Source organism: Panthera onca, chromosome A2 (assembly GCF_046562875.1).
Source record: "Panthera onca isolate mPanOnc1 chromosome A2, mPanOnc1 haplotype 2, whole genome shotgun sequence".
Lineage (NCBI taxonomy): Eukaryota > Metazoa > Chordata > Mammalia > Carnivora > Felidae > Panthera > Panthera onca.
The window spans coordinates 154,461,528-154,482,539 of NC_138340.1; the positions used below are offsets into that span (position 1 = coordinate 154,461,528).

Below are 21,012 nucleotides of genomic sequence, written 5' to 3' on the forward strand. Positions count from 1 at the left end.
AAAGGACAAAAGGAGTTACAGGCTCTTCAGGCACTTATCCTGGAAGGACAGGAAAGGTGATGATTAACATCACCTTAAGTTGAGAATGCCTATTAGAATTTCTTGAGAGATGACTAAAGGAACGGAAATAGAAAGTATAGCTTCCAGGGGCCCCTGGGTGGCTCAGTGGGTTAAGTGATTTCGGCTCAGGTCATGATTTTGCAGTTTGTGAGTTTGAGCCCCGCGTCAGGCTCTGTGCTGACAGCTCAGGGCCTGGAGCCTGCTTTGGCTTCTGTGTCTCCCTCCCCTCAGCTCCTCCCCTGCTCACACTCTGTCTCTCTCTCAAAATAAATAAAGATTAAAAAAAAATTTTTTTTAAAGAAAGTATAGCTTCCACACTAGTACCGAAGCAGAAATAGAATTTGTAAGAATTTATTTTTAAAAAAATCAATTCAAAAACAGGAGGGGGAAAAAAAAGAGGAAAAGAAATAGAGACAGCAAAATAAGATGGAGGTATAAATTAAAATATATGACCTCTGTCATTACATTATATGAAAATGGATTAACCTGTTCCAATTAAAAGCTACAGATTACCTGGCTGGACTTCCCTAGTTACAGGAGACATACATAAAACAGGAATACAGAAAGATTGAAAGTAATAGATGGACACATAAATACCATGAAAATAGTAATCAAAAGAAAGTACACTATATTAAAATTAAGCAACACAAAATCTAAAGTAAAAAATATGCGATAAAGCCTAAAACTTTCAGTTCCCCAGGAGGACAATAACAGGAACAACTAACTGTACTGGGAGATTTTGACACCTCTGTCAGTATCTGATGGAATAAGCAGGTCAAACAAGAATCTAAATACACAAGATTTGAACTGCAGGATTAAAAAAAAAAACCATGAACTAATGGACATTTATGGAATACTCTACCCAACCTCTCTAGGACACACATTCCTTCAAGCATACATGGACCATTGGTAACAAGCTACCATACACTGGACCACAGTCAAATTCTGAAGGTCTGAAATTAGGAACTCTCTAGCTACAGTTCAATTAAGCTAGAAATCAATGACAGAAAGCTAAATGGAAAATCTTCATGTGCTTAGAAATTAAGAAATAAACTGCTAAGTAACCCATAAGTCAACAGATAACGAAACACTGAAATTATCTGGAAGTGAGCACTAACGAAAATGCTACATAACAAAACTTGTGGGATGCAGAATTTATAAACAGAATACACAGGTTTTTTTTTTTAAATATCCCTTACAAAGTAAAGTGTTTTTATTTCTTTTTAATTTTTTTTTAATGTGTATTTATTTTTGAGACAGAGAGAGACAGAGCATGAATGGGGGAGGGTCAGAGAGAGAGGGAGACACAGAATCCGAAACAGGCTCCAGGCTCTGAGCAGTCAGCACAGAGCCTGACGCGGGGCTCGAACTCACGGACTGCAAGATCATGACCTGAGCCGAAGTTGGATGCTCAACCGACTGAGCCACCCAAGTGCCCCAGAAATATACAGTTTTAAGTGCATGCATTAGAAAAGGCTGAAATCAATACACTAATAAGCATCCACCTGAAGAAGTTACAAAAAGAATAGCAAAATAAGCCTTAAAACATAAATAGAAAGAATAAAAAAGCAAAATTGATGACACAGAAAACAAACCATGCAACAGAGCATCGGAGCCAAAAATTCTTTGAAAAGACAAAACTGGGAAAACCTCTAGCAAGTTTAAGAAAAACAGGTGACACGAATAACCAATACTGGGAATGAAAAGAGGTAGAAACTAGATTCTTATAGACATTAAAGGTAAAAGAGAGTATTATGAACAACTTTATGCTGAGAGACTAGAAAATATAGGTAAGACAGACAAACCTGAATCACAAGGAAATAGAATATTTGAATAGTCCTGTAACTGTTACTTAGTAATTTTTAAAATTGTCCCACCAAAAAAAAAAAAAAAAAAAAAAATCCCAGTCCCAGATGGCCTCACAAGCAAATTCTATCAAATACTCAAAGAGTAAATAATTCTTGCACTAGAGGAGCATCTGGGTTGCTTAGTCAGTTAAGCACTGGCTTCTTGATTTCAGCTCAGATCATGATCTCAGGGTTGGTGAGATCAAGCCCCGCATAGGGCTCTGCATTGACAGTGCAAGCCTGCTGGGGATTTTCTCTCCCTCTCTCTCTCTGCTCCTCCCACGCATGTGCACCCACATACTGTCTTGCTCTCAAACTTGGTTTTTAATTTTTTTTAATGTTTATTTATTTTTGAGAGAGAGAGAGAGAGAGAGAGAGAGAGAGAGAGAGGGAGGGGCAGAAAGAGAGCCACACACAGAATCCAAAGCAAGCTCCAGGCTCCGAGCTGTCAGCACAGAGCCCAATGTGGGGATTGAACTCAAGAACCTCAAGATCATGACCTGAGCCAAAGTCGGGCACTTAATCAACTGAGTCACCCAGGCGCCCCAAACAAACTTTTTTTGTTGTTTTATTTTATTTATTTTGAGAGAGTGTGTGACAGCAGGCGAGGGGCAGAGAGAGGGGGAGAGAGAGGGAGAGGGAGTGGGGGAGAGGGAGGGGGAGAAATGGGGTGGAGAGGGGAAGGGAGAGTGAATCCCAAGCAGACTCCACCATGCTAATGCAGAGCCCTATACGGGGCTTGATCTCACCAACCATGAGATCATGATCTGAGCCGAAATCAAGAGTCCCACACTTAACCAACTGAGCCATCCAGGCACCCCCCAAAATAAATAAATTAAAAAAAAAAAAAAACTTGCACCAGAGGGTAGGACAAAAAGCCTTACTCCCTACCTCATCTTAGGATAGCATAACTTGATACTAAAAGTTAGGATGATATAAGAAAGGAAAATTACAAACCACTCTCATTTATGAGAAAACATACAAATACCAAGTTTGGCCTATCTCAGGAATGCAAGGTGGTTTTAACACTAAATATTTTAATCAGTGAAATGTGCTACATTAAACAGATTAAAAGAAAAAACGTATGACCATTTAAAAAAAATGCAAGACAAGTTCTCAACAAAATTCAACATTTACTTATGATTAAAAAGCAAACAAAACCTCTAATAAAATCAAGACTAGAAGGATACTTCCATAATCTGTTAAAGGATACTTCTAAAAAATTCTATGCAAATAACATGAAATTGGTCCGAGATTAAGAACAAAAGACGAATGTCTGGGCTTACCAGTTCTAGTGAATATTAGCTGGTGTAATAAAATAAGGTTAAAAGGTTTAATAATTAGAAAAGAAAAAAAAGCTACCATTTGCAAATGCTACGGTTACATATGCAGAAAACTCAAAAGAACCTATACATAAACGATAAGAATCAATAAGAAGGTTGCTAGATGTGTTATCAGGACATAAAAAGCAATCACATTTCCATATACAAACAATATAAAGCTAAACAATGAAATAAAACACCACATAGATGCCCCCATAATTAAAACGTTTTAAGGATAAAATTCTATCTTATTTTTACAACCATGTAAAAAAATTAAGCAACAAAAACTCTGAAATGTAGCAATCTAACGACCATAGCAAAATATCAAAAAAAATCTTAGAGATCTCTGAATATCCGCAAACAAGCCTACTTTCATGTGTGAACTCCATCCAGTACATCTGCTACCATAAAGTCATTGAGACTCTGAGTAGAGCTCGCTGCAATCAAGACAAAAAAGTTAAAACCAGCTGTCAAAAATAACATGACGGGGGCGCCTAGGTGGCTCAGTCGGTTGAGCATCTGACTGAGGCTCAGGTCATGATCTCACCGTGAGTTCAAGCCCCATGTCGGGCTCTTTGCTGACAGCTCAGAGCCTGGAGCCTGCTTCGGATTCTGTGTCTCCCTCTGTCTCTGTCCCTCCCCTACTTCCGCTCTGTCTCTCTCTTTCTCAAAAACACAAATTAAAAAAAATAATAAATAAATAACATGACAAGGCCATTCAAACACTCAATCCATGTACCTAAATCAGGTAAGTGCAATTTACTTTTGAGCAGACTGAAAATTGCTTTATTTTTTTTTTGTCCAATTTAAATTTATTTCATTTATTTCCATAGAAAGCAAAAGGTGAATATGCTAATTGTTTAAAAAGCTTTTTTTTTTGTTTTTTTTTTGTTTAAAGAGAGAGAGTGTGTGAGCAGGGGAGAGGGAAAGAGGGAGGGAGAGACAATCTTAAGCAGGTTCCACACTCAGCACAGAGCCCGGCGCAGGGCTTGATTCCACCGCCCTGGGACAATGACCCAAGCCAAAATCAAGAGTCAAACCCTCAAGCGACTGAGCTACCCAGGTGTCCCTATAAAGCTTTTTTTTTTTTTTTTAACTGAAAGACTATAAATTTCCACTTCAATAAAATAAACCCTATGTAAAATTTTCTACGTATTTATGTATCATGTCCTGGGCCCACGGTTTCTTATACCCAAAAAGGTTTCTATAACCCAAAGAAAAGGTTAAAATTCATTGGATGGAGGATCCAAACTTCCAAATTTCAAAACTTACATATAAAACTACAGCAATCAAGACTGTGTGGTAGGAGCATAAGGACAGACCAACAGATCAATGTAACAGACTTGAGAACCCAGAAATAAAGCCTTACTTTTAGGATCAACTAATTTTCGACGACAGTGACAAAACCATTCAATGGGGAAAGAATAGTCTTTTCAACAAATGCTCCTGAAATGAACAAATACGCAAAAGAATGCATTGGGACCTCACCATATACGTATACCAAAATTAACTCCAATGGATCATACACCTAAATGTAAAATTAAAACTATAAAACTCTTCAAATAAAGCAGAGGAGTAAATCTTCATGCCTTGAATCCAGCCCCACAGGCACACGGAACAAAGGAAAAAATTGATAAATTGGACATCACACTACAGCCTGAAGGCTTCGGTTTTCTCAGCTTAGTCTGGTGTGAGATAATCAGCTGAGTGTGGAGAGCGTGAGAAAAGAAAGGCGTGAGGAGCTAGGGAAGAAAGTATAAAATTGCCGACCCGAAGAAGGAAAGACCAAGAAACACAGTCACACTGCCAGGCAGTGTTGAGAGTCCGCCTGAGGTCTGTGACCACAAATTCCAAGTAAAACCACTTCTGCCCATGTGTGCGATGTTTTTTCGGCAGTGTTCAACACAGGCCCAAAGAAGGAGAGTGGGTCTGTCCAGAGCTGGGGTTTTGTGGACAAAGACCAGAAAGAGAGGTGAGGGTATTTCCAAGGAAGTTAACATAATGATGGACGCTGCAGTGTGAGCTGACAAAAGGGGCAGGAAGACGGGAAAAGGCAGTGAAAGCGAAAAAATGGTCAGATGGTCTGAGGCGGCTCAGTGTGGTCCTATGCGCCTCAGCGGAGGCCGTGAGCAAGCGATCCGCGAGGGGCAGAGGTTATGCTCAAGTAGCGGAACGTTTAGAGCTTGAGACATCCAAGGAAGCAGATTCTCCGACAGTGCTACGGGCAGTGGCAGCGTGCTGAGATGCAGCACAGAAGCAAGCGAGATGGGGGAGAGCTCTCTCTGTATCCAGTCAGAGCTCCAAACCAAGCCTCGAAAGGGAGGTTCGTGAGGTGCCAGCAGTAGAGGCTACACTCCAACCAGAGCAGAAACTCAAAGGCACAGAAGCCAACTTGACACTTCCAGAAACTCAGATTTGTCAGGTCATACCTCGACTATGGCCACATTCCTCTTAAATAGTGACGGTTACACCAAATTAAGTAAGAAAATAATGTCCTGGGGGCGCCTGGGTGGCTTGGTCGGTTAAGCGTCCGACTTCGGCTCAGGTCATGATCTCACGGTTTGTGAGTTCGAGCCCCGCGTCGGGCTCTGTGCTGACGGCTCAGAGCCTGGAGCCTGTTTCAGATTCTGTATCTGTCTCTCTCTCTGCCCCTCCCCTGTTCATGCTCTGTCTCTCTGTCTCAAAAATAAATAAACGTTCAAAAAAAAAAAAAAAAAAAGAAAAGAAAATAATGTCCTGGAAAATCTAACTCAACATATAACACAAACTCATCTATCAATAGCTAAGATACATAAATAAGGGTGACTCCCACAAGGCTTAGGGAAGAAGATAGGGCCATTTGAACTAATTTAGGACCCTTTAGGCAAAACTTAGCTAATAATCCCCAAAGATCCCTAGTTCCTCTCTCCAGCTTCTACTCTTCACCCCCCTCCCCAATATAATCTCTTACACTAAAATGTCAGTGATGTTTTCAGGTTTTGACAATTCTCATCAACTAGCAAAACATTTTCACCAACATTCATTTTAAAATTTCAGAACCTGGAGTGCCTGGGTGGCTCAGTCGGTTTAACGTCTGACTTTAGCTCAGGTCATGATCTCGCGGTTCCTGAGTTCGAGCCCTGCGTCGGGCTCTGTGCTGACAGCTCAGAACCTGGAGCCTGCTTTGGATTCTGTGTCTCCCTCTCTCTCTCTCTGCCCCTCCCCCATTCACATGTGTCTCTCTCTCTCAAAAATAAACATTTAAAAAAATTTTTTTCTCAGAGTCTAAGAATTTTAAGTTTTTATCAAGATAAAAACTAAAAATAAACCAAAACATTATAAATGGCATTTTACTCAAGAACCTCTCACTACCTTATGTGCCCTCATGATTATCAAGCAAGCTAAATGTCTGCATGAGGTGAAGCTATACTCTCGTCCACTATGTGTCTGATCTACTAACTCCTACCTGTGCTTCAAACTTGGTTCAGAAATCACCACTTTGTGGACCATCACTGCCTGCCTGACTCCAATCACAGCTGACAACTGAGTTAGGTTTTCTTGTTCCTTTCTATAGCTTCTGTTATAAAGTTCAGAATATATCTTTTACCAATTTGGATTGTAATGGTTTCACAGGCCATATTTCCAGTAAATTATGAGCTCTGTCAAAAAAATAAATAAATATAAATAAAATTTAAAAAAAATTTTTTAATTTCAGAACTTTATAGTAAATTTGGTACACTATTTTTTTTACTAAAGCAGTAAGTTGATAAATTATTTAAATCTCTTCAATCATATAAAATATCATTTTAAAAAATCAAATTAAACACACAAAATTAAGTGTTCCCAGGGCACCAGGGTGGCTCAGTTCGTTAAGCATCTGACTCCAGCTCAGGTCATACATGATCTCATAGTTTGTGAGTTTACGCCCCATGTCAGGCTCTGTGCTGACAGCTCAGAGCCTGGAGCCTGCTTCGGATTCTGTGTCTCCCTCTCTCCCTGCCCCTCCCCTGCTTGCACTGCCCTCTCTCTCTCAAAAATAAACAAACATTAAAAAAAATTTTTTTTTTAATTAAATGTTCCCAAACCAAGAAGGTTATTTCAGGTCTATGAAGGGCAGTAAAAGGAACTACTACATACATTTCAGTTTCTTTCCCAGAGGAGGGATAACTTTTTCCACTTCTTACCCTACATTAAGAGAATTCTAGAATCACTACAGCTTTAACAGGTATGTTAAAAGCAAATAGAGTAGGACACACAAAATGCAGAATTCTGAAAGCAAATTTTGTAAGAATCACTGTCAACCCTTTAGTCTCTCCATTTATTTCTCTTATAAAACTTTCCTTCATATACAAATCGCCCTTTTTCCTAACAGCAAAACGTTAAATGTTTATTAGACTAGTGTGTGTATGTGTTGGGGGTGGTTTTCTATAGGGGTGACAATCTGACCTTTGCTGAATAGCTTCCATCTATAGAAGAACAGCCCTATTGCCATTTGGTGAGTGGGACAGTGACAACTTTAGCACTTTCTATTGTCTTAATCTTCTGAAATTGTTGCTTAGCTGGCTTTTTTTTTTTTTTTTTTTTGGACCCTTGACAAGAACAGAATTGAATTAATGACTAACCAGAATTCCGTAGGATCTGCCACGCATTCTTTTTTCCTCTTAGATAATGCTCCCATTTATATTCTCTACTCTTGTGGTTGGAAGGGTGGGTGGCCAAATTCTTTAAGATCTTACTGTCCTGTGGACTTCATTAGATATTATTCCTCTTGCTTCAAATTCTCTCTCCATTCTTCACCAAGCAATCCACACTACCTAGTCTTCAAAGACTCAACTCAAATTCCAACTTCTCGGTGAAACTTCACTGGATCGCCCCACAGAAAGTCCTTCAACATTTTATTGCTACATTTTCACACTTTGATATTGAGCTATTTTACATACTCTATTTCCTGAGTTGAGCTCAGGATTTCTCCTGGCTAAGCACAGTGTCCCCACACCACCATAATCCCAGCAAATTTCTACTGATTATTAACTATGCAGAATACCTATCTGAAAACTAATACGTTGTGTTAAAGTTATAAGCAACTTTTGTTTAAGTTTATTCAGCTTGGGGTGTCTGCCTGGGTGGCTTGGTGGGTTAAGTGCCCGACTCTTGATCTCAGCTCAGGTCTCGATCTCAGGGTTCTGAGTTCAAGCACCACATTGGGCCCCACACTGGACATGGAGCCTACTTAAAAAAAAAAAAAAAAAAAAAAAGTCCATCCAGCTTTAATTTTTTTTAAGAATTTGGTACAATAACTAAAGGCATCAAACAGTTGGTAAAAAAGGGAAAGATCTTTCAACATATGAATTAGTAGATTTTTCATCCTTTCTTGGATGATAGAAGGCTCTAGTAAAGAAATTCATTCATTTAAAATTTTCCTTCCTTACAAAAGTTTTAACCTGTGTATCAAAACTCCACCTTCTCACCCAAAGCACCAAACTACTCGACTACGACCTCCAAAGCCCCACACTATCATCAAAGAGGCTGGGAAGTAGCCTTTGAAGTGAATGACCTCCAGGAACATAGAAGATAGTTTATAACCCGCCTTCATATTTCCTTTTAGATTCTAACTCTGAGGTCAGTGGGCTCATGGGACAGCGATAAGCCAGGCAATATCTACCCGGCCTAGGTCCTTGCCACAAGATAAACAAGTGTGGACTAGCTTCAGTGAGATGCACGGATTTTGGAATTAGAAAAGCTTGGTTTGATTTTAGCTCCAGTAGTTTTGACTCTGAGCAAGTTTCTTAATCTCTCTGGGCAGGAGTTCCCCTAGGATCAAATAGAACAATGTGTGTAAACACGTAAGGCACAGGGCTTGGCAAATAGTAAGCAATGGCACTGTAAATATTTTAATAAATGGGAGCCATTAATATTATTACATTTCTATCAGAGCGGTCATAGCTAGTATACCTTTGGGTTTATTTATGAGGTTTGAGCGTAAGCAGGAAACTTGGCTTAATATTTTTTCTTCCCGATGTCTCTTCAGAGAACACTTAGCTATTCAAATGGCCATTCTTTAAGGGGGTGAGGGGAGATACTTTGTTTTCAATTTCTGATTGATTTTGATGGTTGCATTGACTGGACTCAGTCAGCCTATATTAGAATCCTGGCTACTCCACTTGAGTAGTTGTGCGACTTTGAGCAACTGACTCTGCCTGTTTTTGTCTTATTTGTAAAGATGGAGATAATGATACTTGTTTCCCTCATAGAGCTAATAATAAAATTAATATACATAAAATGCTTAGAATGAAACTGTAGAACATTAGTTTTGCTGGTCCAAAAACTTTATTTTGCTAACTAGTATTGGCTTAATAGGCTGACATTCTTACTAAAAGTACAAGGATGCCAATAGGCATTTTCTCTCTTTCTTTCTTTCTTTCTCTCTTTCTCTCTCTCTCTCTCCGTTCTTTCTTTCTTTCTTTCTTTCTTTCTTTCTTTCTCTCCCTCTCTCTCTCTCTCTCTCTTTCTCTCTTTCTTTTAGAGGGAGAGAGAGAATCTTACACAGGCTCCACACTCCGTGCGGAGCCCAATGGGGGGCTCAATCCCACAACTCTGGGATCATGACCTGAGCCGAAATCAAGAGTCTGATGCTCAACCGACTGAGCCACCCAGGTGTCCCAGGCACTTTCATTTTTAAATTACATTCTGTGCAGTGTGTTAACCCTGAGATTATTACCAGATATCAGCTAAAGTAAAAATTTATAATTTGCACATATGAAATTCAAAATGGTAATTTATGATTAAATCTGTGGTTCAGAAAAAGCCCAACTTCTATTATTTTCTTGCTGACATGTAAAGCTATTTTCATAAAATTAAGTGCTTTTCTTTATAAGTCAAGTATGGCATATTTCAACTGCTGGGGAGATTTTATTTTTGACATATTAAAGCTATTTATTGGCATATTATGTGCTTAACTATATTTAACGAGGGTTTTGAATGAAGTGCATACTATGAACCAAATTCCTTCAGTTCATAATAATCTCAGAAAATGAGACACTTTTTCTACCTCAAACAGCTGGCTTATGCTTCCAACTGTTCCAGGGCTTCCCAACTTATTTCCAACCAGCTGATGAAAACATCTATGTTACTGAAGAACAGAACAAAGAACATGAGAGAAAAATAAGGGGAGGTTGAAGAACCAACAGGTGTGCTCGCTGGTACAAAACGCACCCCTTAAAAGCCGGACATTCTGTTAACAAGCTTCTAACAAAATTTGTTCCAAGGTAAATTTGTAAAACCTATCGAATACATCGAATACATTTTAAATGCTGACACACTGTACTGTTTGCTTCTTGAGTGCCAAAAACATGTTCCTTCTGCCTGTCACTGCCTGACATCTAAGTACCAAGCAGGCAATGTAAATGGTAAATGGATGAAATGGATCTTTACAAATAAACTGTTCTCTCACGAAGGTAATAATTTCTATTAGAATGTTCTAAAGAAAGAAAAGGTGTTTAAGATTTCCGAAATACCCAAACAGCGAAACATATTTGCCTTTCACCAGCCTGTGGTCATTCCACTAGCCATTCGACCTCTTGGGCTAATAGTCTTGCTTCTCTTTGGCGAACTACTTTCTGCCTGTCTGGCTCTGTATAAGGTATGTCTGCAGAGACTAAGGGAAGCTATAATGCAGACAATGCCCAGCGGATCCGCTATTTGAGGATCTGCTATTTCATGGAGCTAGACTATACTGCACTTCTATTTGTAACCAGTGAAACAGCGAATAAACGCCATCCCAAAGCAAATATGATGTGAACATGTAAGAACTTTGTAAATTATTCAGGGGGGAGAAAAAACTTGCCATGTCAATAAAGGATAAACATTAGCAATTTCATAAACGTTTGCTTGGCAATTTTCTTAAGTTAATAAAGGAAGGAATTTAAAAGTATGTTATCAGTATGCGTATCAGTATATAATGCCTTATATATTTTATATACATATTATAATGCCTTATATATTATATATATATATATTATATATATATAATACATATAATACTACTGCCTTAGTATATTTTTGACTGACAAATTTTACCTAATAACCATATCAAGTAAACATTATGTAAAAACTTGTTCTAAAGCAACCTGAATCTAGAAGTACACAAAATGTTTGCTGAGTCTAGTCCCTTGCTGTGGAATGCAAGATTTAAAGCATTAACATCTCAAGAAAACTTTTCCTAACCTCCTTTAACATTCAGACTATCTGTGGCTCCCAAACCTGGCTGTACAATAGAATCCCCCGTAGGGTTTTTATAAGCTGCTAGGAGGCAGCCTTTCAAAAGAATGAGGCAGCTCTGTGGGGAGAGACGGAGAAAAAGATCTTTAAGATATGCTGGAAAGAAACAAAAGCCAGGTGCAGATTTGTATAATATGCCCCCACCCGGCCAACCAACCACACAAGCGTGTTTGCAAATGCGTGCAGAGTATAAGTCTGTAACAATATGCAAAAAGTTGGTACAAGTGATTGCCTCTGGGAAAGAAATCAGAATGGATGCAGAATGGAAAGAGAGAATTGCTTTTTACCATATAACTTTCTAAATCTTTTGTGCCGTGCATTGCTTATTTTTAATTCTTTAACGTTTTTATCCATTTTTGAGAGACAGAGGTGGGGCAGAGAGAGAGAGAGAGAGAGAGAGAGCGCGAGGGAGACACAATCTGAAGCAGGCTCCAAGCTCTGTGCTCTCAGCACAGAGCCTGATGCGGGGCTCAAACTGCGAGATCATGACATGAGTTGGATGCTTCACCGACTAAGCTACCCAGGCGCCCGCGCATTGCTTATTGCTTATTTTTAAAACGAAAAACATATTCTTGAGCCCCACCTTAGATCTACAGGGAAAAGTTAATGGGTGGGGCCCAATAACCTTTATTGTTAACAAGTTCCCCAGGTGGTTCTTCTGCAGCCAGCTCAGCGCAATCCTCAGCAATGGTATCTGAGGAACTGCGGATGTAAAATCCTGGCAGGGAGGCCAGGGCAGTACCTTATTCACAGTTGTTCGTCAAGACGATGGTAAGATGGAGAGGCAGGTATGGTAGAGCACTTCAGGGACAGGTTTTTCTCCCTTCATAAAAGAGAAGGCCACGTGACAGAAAGACTGCTTTTGACCCCTTCCTTCCCTCCTGCTTTGGATGCTCTTAAGAAGACCTTCGCCAGCTCTCTTGCACCCATGTGGTGACAAGCCCGAAGACAGGTGTCAGCATACCGGGGAGGTAAAATAACAGTTCTCCTTCACGTGGTAACTGAAATCTGTGCGTTATCAGAACCTTGCTAAGTGAAGACTGCACATACAGCAGTCTCCAAAAGAGCATGTCTTAACCGTCCCACAGGAGGTAAGGTTCCTCACAAAACGATTCCATGGTCAAATAAGACTGCCTCAGAGGCAAGATACAGCCTATCGCCACCCCAGCCGTCTGCGTGTCCTCTGGGTCAGACTACCTGTGAGCCAGCACTACCCTCATTCACCAGGCAGAGCTTCTGCATTCCAAGCTACTATCCAGCGTCACGAGCACACTTTACAAATCCTAACCTTTCCTGCCAGACCTATTGAAACGGTAACTGCCAAATCCCTCGGCATAGCTTGATTCCATTCCTGGCCGGGCTCATCCTGTCACAAGTGTAGCACAATGACAGAGTGGGCAATTTAAGAAGACCCGTTGTCTGATTCCACTTGAAATCTTACATTTCTCTCCAGTTAAGAAAACACGGTAAAACAGGAGCAGAATGTAAGAGCTAGCAGGAAAGTATAGCAAGTTAGGAGATGAAACACTACCAATAAATACCACCGGTCTGAGGCAATTTAGTGCACAAACGGTCCAACACACGCCAGCAGCCCATGCGGCACAGCAAACCAAGGTCCGTGATGCTTAGTCATCAAAATTCAATAGTGCAGTATTCTCTAGTAGAGCATAATATGCCCACCAAAATCCTTCTAAAAATAATTGACATATGAGGAATTTTATCTCCAGAGCAACTTTTCTGAGGACATTCAACTACATTTCACAAGGAGAATCTTCAGTAGTAGGGAAATTTTATTCCAGTAGACCACATCATTCCTCAAAGATAGCAAAATGGCTGCTAGTTTTTATATGGTAATTAATCTGTGAAATGTTAACACTTGATTGCAACTGGACCCATGCCAAAGGTTACTTACCACTACAGAATATTTCTAGCATTTTGAAAAAGGGATTCAGAAAGGATAAAGAAAGGGAGAAATAAATTAAAACAGTAGCAAACAACTTCAAAGTCAAATCTTATCACACAAGACATCTTTTTAAGGTAGCAGGACCAGAAAACTATTCAATGAGGTAAGTAAGTGGCTTTCATGTTGTACTTTGCAGGTAACTTTCCCAGTGCATCTGCACACAGATACAAGTAAATGAAAGCACACTTATTATACAGGCATTAATACACAAATATGACCATCAGGTAAAAAATCCGTTACTATTTATCTTTTATAAATTTTTCTTCAATGTTTATTTATTTTTGAGAGACAAAGAATGAGCAGGGGAGGGGCAGAAAGAGAGGGGGGCACAGAATCCAAAGCAAGCTCCAGGCTCTGAGCTGTCAGCACAGAGCCCGGTGCGGGGCTCCAACTCATGAACTGTGAGATCATGACCTGAGTCGAAGTTGGATGCTTAACCGACTGAGTCACCCAGGCGCCCCTGTTATTTACTATTTAATAAAGGGAATCCAAACTCTACTTTCAAACCCAGTATCTCTCATTTATGACCCTTCTTCTCATTAATAATTTTCTACGGCTTTGGGTGGGAGTCTCCCAAGAGCAGATCCTGATACACAAACCTGAATGCAGATGTTCACATGGCAGTGATCGCAGGCAGCACTAGCAGAGGAGTGTAAAAGTGGGACAGGAAGAAGCCACAGTGCAAACCCTAATGAGCATTCACCCCTTTCGGGACAGCTGGAAGACTGTGTAGTAGGGACATGGTCCCATCCAAAGGAAGAGAAAGCAAGGTTATTTATCCAGTCTCCCAACAGACAATGGTGACGGCTATCCTCCGGGCATTAACTTCCCAGCATTTCCAGCCTATTTCAAATGCAAGGTGTTGAGCTCCTACAGCTGGAGAAAGTCCTCAGGCCAAGTCTCAAGTGCTTTCAGCAAGAAGTCTTCAAGAGATAAAGACAGAGGGGCGCCTGGGTGGCTCAGTCGGTTAAGCATCTGACTCCTGATTTCAGCTCAGGCCATGATCTCATGGTTTGTGAGTCTGAGCCCGGTGTAGGGCTCCACCAGTGTGGAGCCTGCTTGGGATTCGCTCTCTCGCCGGTGCGCTCTCGCGCGCGCGCTCTCTCTCTCTCTGTCCCAAAAGAAATAAACTTAAAAAATTAAGAAAAAAAAAGGGAGATAAAGACAAGTGGAAATAGACTGAAACACAGAGAGCCAGGGGAAACAAGGGTAGTGCTCCTACAGAGCCTGCTACGTATGCAAAATTCCAGTCTAGTCACACTAGTGTGCGCACCTACTTGTTCATTCTTGGTACGTATATGCTCATCTCAATACTCATGGAGTTCTTCCCCCTTCTCCCTATTATTCCTCCATTTTCTCGGGGACAAATGCTGAACAAGTATACATGTAGAATATAATAAAGTTATCATAAGTAACTAGGTATAAATTAAGTAAAAGACACTAATGTGTAATACTAATAACTAATATTAATTACTTAAGTAATATGCAATATACTAATATGTAATATTAAGTAATATTAATAAGTAATATTTCTGAACAAAAATTAAAGAAAATTTGTCCAACTTGATGAAGAAATTCACAACTGATTTGTGTAGGAGGGGAAGAACCATCACTGGACCTCGGCAGCTCTCCGGAGGGGAAAATAATCATTCCTAGCAGCATATTATATATCAGCTCCAGAGACATACATAAAGTTGATGAATTTTCAAGACAAATTTTGTTCCACCACTGAGGGCAGTCTCAGCTCTGGGCTCAGCTACCCTGAATCTCTTATGAGACTGGACCATTATGTAGAAGAACGAAACATGGAGCAGATGGAAAGAGGGCAATCTTTTAGACAAAAGGGATTAAAATATCTTAGCTATCCTAAGAGAGGTTCCACAGAAAAAAGTACCATTTCAGGAACTATTTTTATTGTATTTTATTTTTTTATTTTTTTTAATGTTTGAGAGAGAGACAGAGTGTGAGCAGGGGAGGGGCAGAAAGAGAGGGAGACAGAGTATGAACAGGGAAAGGGCAGAGAGAGAGAGGGAGACACAGAATCTGAAGCCTCAGGCTCCAGGCTCCAAGCTGTCAGCAAAGAGCCTGACACGGGGCTCGAACCCACAAACCGTGAGATCATGACCTGTGCCGAAGCCGGATACTTAACCTACTGAGCCACCCAGGCACCCCACCCCAGGAACTGTTTTTAAATTAAAGAAGAAATCATGGTGATGACTAGGGAATTTCCAGAGACTTTTGTTTAAGAGGAAAGTGCTACACTAAATTACGTGGGGAGGGGGGAACAAGGGGGATGAAAAAGGAGCATACAGAAGGGGTTATGGAGAGGGGTGGCTCAAGGAATGAGAAAAGAAAACAAAGGAAGCTGGGATTAGATAGAAGAGATTAAGTCACAAAGAGACCCCTCGAGGGCAATGTCCAGCACGGGAGGTGAGAGCAAGAAAAAGAAATACAAGCAGGTGGAGGTGCAGGCCGTAACACCGGTTTGTTAGTTTAGCAGCCGTAACACCGTACGTGGGTAAAAGACACACTTGACATCTTCTTTCCTTCATCAAGGGATAAACTCCATACCGTAGAGTGAACCCAGAATGGCTTCTATGACTCAGCCATTCACTCATTCAAAGCACTATCAGGACACCTGAAATGTAACAATGATAAAAATCAAGAAAATCAAGTGTCTACACTCCTGAAGCTTACATTTTATTTGGGGAGACAGAAAAACAAAGAAGCAGCCATACAGTATATGTCTGATGTCAAGTGCTGCAGAGGAAAAAAATGTGCCAGAGGGTAAGGGATTTTCTATCTTATACTACCACAGTTAGGGAAGGCCTTGCTGAAAAGATGACAATGAGAAAAAACCTAGAGGAAGTGTGGAACAGACCCTGGGGTATGTGAGGAAAGAATGCTCTGAGTTGAAGTAAAAGCAAATGCAAGGGCCCTGAGGCAAGTCGGCCTGTGTAAGAAACAAGAAAGCAGGGACGCTGTTGGCCAGGAGCAGTGGAGGACATGGTGTTCTTAGAGGCACAGAAGGCTTTTACTCTGGGGGAGATGGGACTCTCTGGAGAGTTCCAAGCAGAAGAGTCACAAGACCTGACTTATATTTTAAAAGTGTCACTCTGGTTCCCATGGCAGCAGAAGGAAGGGGACCAGTTAGAAAGCTACTGCAATAACCTCAATTTATGTAAGGGGAGCGATGTGAAGGGATGAGACCATGAAGGTAAGCCAACAGCGTTCTGCTGGAGAATTTAAAACACAGTCTAAGAGAAGAAATAAGGATGACTCCAACGATTCTGGCCTGAACACCCTGAAGGAGTGTTGCCATTGACAGAGGCCGGGAAGGCAGCAGGAGGAGGAGAGGGCTGACTGGGAAGGGAGCTCTGGGTTCAACTGTGGACACACTAGAGGGCGGGATGACTACTACTACAACTCATCCGAGTAGAGACATAAAGTTGGCAACTACATATTCAAGACTAGAGCTCAGGGGAGAGGTCTCTGAAGGAGATAAAAATTTAGGAATCATCCACATACGGATGAAAGCTGAAGTCACGGATGAGATAAATGCTAGAAAAAGAGAGCTACTGAGGACTAAACCCTGGGATCCTCCAGTGTTAAAAGATCAGGAAGATAAGAAGGACTTGCTGGAGAAAACCCAGCACAAGGATTCCCTGGAAGCCACGGAAGGGGAAGCTCACCAGCAACTTTGACAAGACCATTGGCACAGAGTGGTAAAGATGAAAAAGCCCGATTGGGTTCAGAGAGAATGGGACCTTAAGTAGCAAAGAAGAGATAGAGAAAAAGAACAAAAACAAAATTGGAAACAGTGAACATGGACACTTCTTTTGATGAATTTGCTGTAAAGGGAGTAAAGAAATGGGGGCTGCAGACGAAGGGGGAGTGTCAGGTTAAGGATGTTTTCTTCATTTTTAAAAAATGAAGGTTATATACTACTTGCTAATGAGAAAAAACAATATGGGGTAAGGGGTACAATTATTGAAGCCAGGTCCCTGAACAGATGACAACGGATAGGATCTAATATACCTAAAGATAATTCCCAATAACTTTGGCAGTTTCCTTTTCTTTCTGGAAAGTTACATTTCCAGAAATTTCCTAAATCTGAAAAGAGATCTCTCCATACTACAGCAAACTTCGGCAACTGTGGCTCACATACAAATGACTGAATACAAGATGTATCGCACTGACCCTTCAAAAACAATGACTAGAATAAAAAGCACTACAGAGGAAAAAATGTCATTTATTTCAAGAATACATGTTGTTCTGACAAAACAGATAGGCTACATGTCCTCATTTAAAGATCCCTTCTTTCCAGTGGGTATGCAGACAGCTTCCAGTGACTCTATACTGACCCAGCTCAGGGTCTACCAAAGTGTAGTTACGCAAACCTGCATCAAGTGGCTTGAGAGCCTCCTAGGAAGATGGTACATCTGAGCAGCTGATCTTCAAGTCACCCTGTCTTGCTCTCAATGCTAAGGGATATGCTGTGGTTCAGAGCAGTTACTCTTACTCGCTGGGCAGGCAAGGCCACCGCTAAATCAGGGAGGAATCCAGAGAACCCCACCCAGCACCACCACCACCGTTAGAAAGGCTGGACAACCTGATGGGATCCAGTTCCCAGATGGCGTTACATCGGCAACAGGACACATTCACGAGAACTGAAGGCCAGGACGGCTTGTCCTGCCGCGGGGCCTCCTGCTGTATGAAGCCATTCTCATTTGGTTAAGTTCTTCTTCTATCCTTTACTTCCCTTAAAGAAATGTGTATTCTTGGGGCCACCTGGGTGGCTCGGTCGGTTAGGCGTCCAACTTCAGCTCAGGTCACGATTCCAGAGTTCATAGATTCAAGCCCCACTTCTGGGTCTGTGTTGACAGCTCAGAGCCTGGATCCTGCTTTGGATTCTGTGTGTGTGTGTCTCTCTCTCTGCCCCTGTCCCGCTCATGCTCTCTCTCTATAAACATTTAAAAAAATTTAGGAAATGTGTATTCTTTCCCCGTGTCTGTAATTACCCTGTCATCAATCACCACCACCCTTCTGTCAATCTTACACATACACATTTTCTGTGATAAAGAGTCTTTATCTCAATACATACATCTTTTCTCACAAAAATTCAAATATGTAGTGAGTACTGCAAACATGCGATTTAACAGACACCTTTGTTCAGGACGAAATTAAATTTAAAAAGCTAAAATCCATTTAAAGCTGTTTTAAAGAAAAATGTTAAATAAATACTGCAGTACACAGATACAGCAGAAACCGTGATGGTGACCAATAAGACGAAAACTCACTGATGTGGTGGAGAGGAAGAGACAGAAAGGGAAGAAAAGTCACCCATATCCTAACGCCACTTGACCTTAAAGTCCTAAAAAGCCGTGCCATCGTCTTCCTCTGTTGTGTCCAGAGAAACAAAAGAACTTCTCCAAGCATGGAGCTGGTGAAAGAACCATGCAGCAGGCCTGGGGCCAGGACTAAGGCTGGAAACAAGCACTCTGCGACTGGCAGGAAGTAAGAGAAGCTGCCTGGGTCAGATAACACTCCCGAAGAGACGAGCAGCCCCAACAAGGTGATTCTGAGAAAAAGATGTGTGTGAAAGGCTGTGGATGAACAATTAGAACAAGGGGTTCAAGGAATGAGGACACCGAAAAGAATTTCACATCAGGGGATCCGGTCTCTCCCACCACAGGCTGGATGCCCACAAAGGGAGAGGCAAGAACAAGAAAATTCGGGAGCGGAGGCCAGCACAGGCTACTTGGCATTTGGATGGTTGGAAAAGCAGGTTTGGGGAAAGAATTCCCTGAGTCAAACAGAAGAGACTCTGCTCTCCCAGTAACCATGGGATCTGATCCTTTGATATACAGAAAATAAGGACAGCCTAGCAAAAAAAAGAAAGTGACTCAAAGAACCAGGCACACAAAAAGTCAGCCTTAAAAAAGTACTGAAATAGGGAAGACTCTAAGAGAGAAATATGAGTCATATCTGTGACAAGTTAAATTAAGTAAAAAGACTCAAATTCCTCTAATCTGCAGATGAAACTATTTATACCCCACAATTCCTTCAGAAAGCAATGAAGTAAAAAGGACTGACCACATGTCTCCAATATAGTGTGTGTGATGTGATAGGTGAGGCAGTGTGGGAGCTCACAGAGAAGAGGAAAAACCCATGAACCCACAAAGCAGTTTCTGGGGGGAGAAGGCTCTGATGTGGCCTCCCCAGAAGGCCACAGAAAGTTTCTGACGTCATTGATGGGAACTGGCCAGAAAGCCTCTGCTTCCAGGGTGCCTTGTCCCACACTTTGTCACTTACTAAATTAGGACGCTATCCAAACTCACTCGGTTCTGACTTTTGTTCATGTGGAGTTGTTGGGGTTTTTTTTGTTTTTTGTTTTTTTGCTATTGTTTTTTAAATAGTCTGTGGAGTTCCTGAGCAGTAAGAATATCTCCAGGACCTCCAAGCAGATCCCCAGGACCATTTAATTTTCTTTTTTATATTTGTTAATACTAAAGTATCCATAAAACACTATATAAATCAAAAGGACCACAGTGGACATTATCCCAATTTCTTTGTCAAATAGTGACTGCTTATCTGACAACAGCTTGTGCACATAAAAAAAAAAAAAAACACCAAATTGGAGCACTTGGGTGGCTCAGTTGGTTAAGCCTTTGACTCTGCTCAGGTCATGATCTCACAGTTCACGGGATGGAACCCCATGACGGGCTAAGCACTGACAGCATAGAGCCTGCTTAGGATCCTCTCTTTCTGCCCCTCCCCTGCTCATGCTCGCTCTCTCTCTCTCTCTCTCTCTCTCAAAATAAACAAACATGAACAAAAATTAAAAAAAGAAAAAAAACCACCAAATTATCTACAATGGTATAGGTTCTCCCAGCTTGAACAAGGTCATAATTTACTGCACATGATGTCAGGCTGTTATGATTGCTAACTGATAAATGGGAATCAATATTAGATATTTGAAATGCCTGTGTTTTGAGCTCAAGGAAAACTATACTTCTAAATTACAAAGGAAGAGAAGTTCTGCACTTCTTCACAAAACATTCTGAAAATGTTTTATTCCCCCTCCCCATCATGCAATACAATTTGGATATGTCGTTGTATGTTCTCTAATATTGATTTTGATTTATTAGAATTAGCTGATGAATGCAACTTACTGCCTTGGTAAATTAGTATGTTAAATTTGCATAGTTAGTAGGGTTAAGCTCACCAAACTTATATTTTAGTATCAGTGTTCCTTCTGCTTCCTGGTTGTGCTCAACATTCCCCTTAGAACATAAATTTTAAAATATGACTACAGGGGTGCCCAGCTGGCTCAGGCAGTTAAGCATCTGACTTCGGCTCAGGTCACAGTCCCGTTATTTTGTGGGTTCGAGCCCTACATAGGGCTCTCTGCTGTCAGAGCAGAGTCCGCTTTGGATCCTCTGTCCCCCTCTTTCTCTGCCCTTCCCCAGCTCGTTCTCTTTCTCTCTCTCTCTAAATAAATAAACTTAAAAAAAATTTTTTTAAATAAAATATGGCTACAGATAAAAAAAATTTCAAAATG

At 40.9% G+C, this 21,012-nt stretch overlaps 1 protein-coding gene across 1 annotated transcript in view; it reads right to left on the bottom strand.

Annotated features, from left to right (window-relative positions):
- The window catches only part of KDM7A (lysine demethylase 7A), an 82,044-nt gene that overhangs the window by 47,300 nt on the left and 13,732 nt on the right, over positions 1-21,012 (bottom strand). The window lies entirely within an intron of this gene.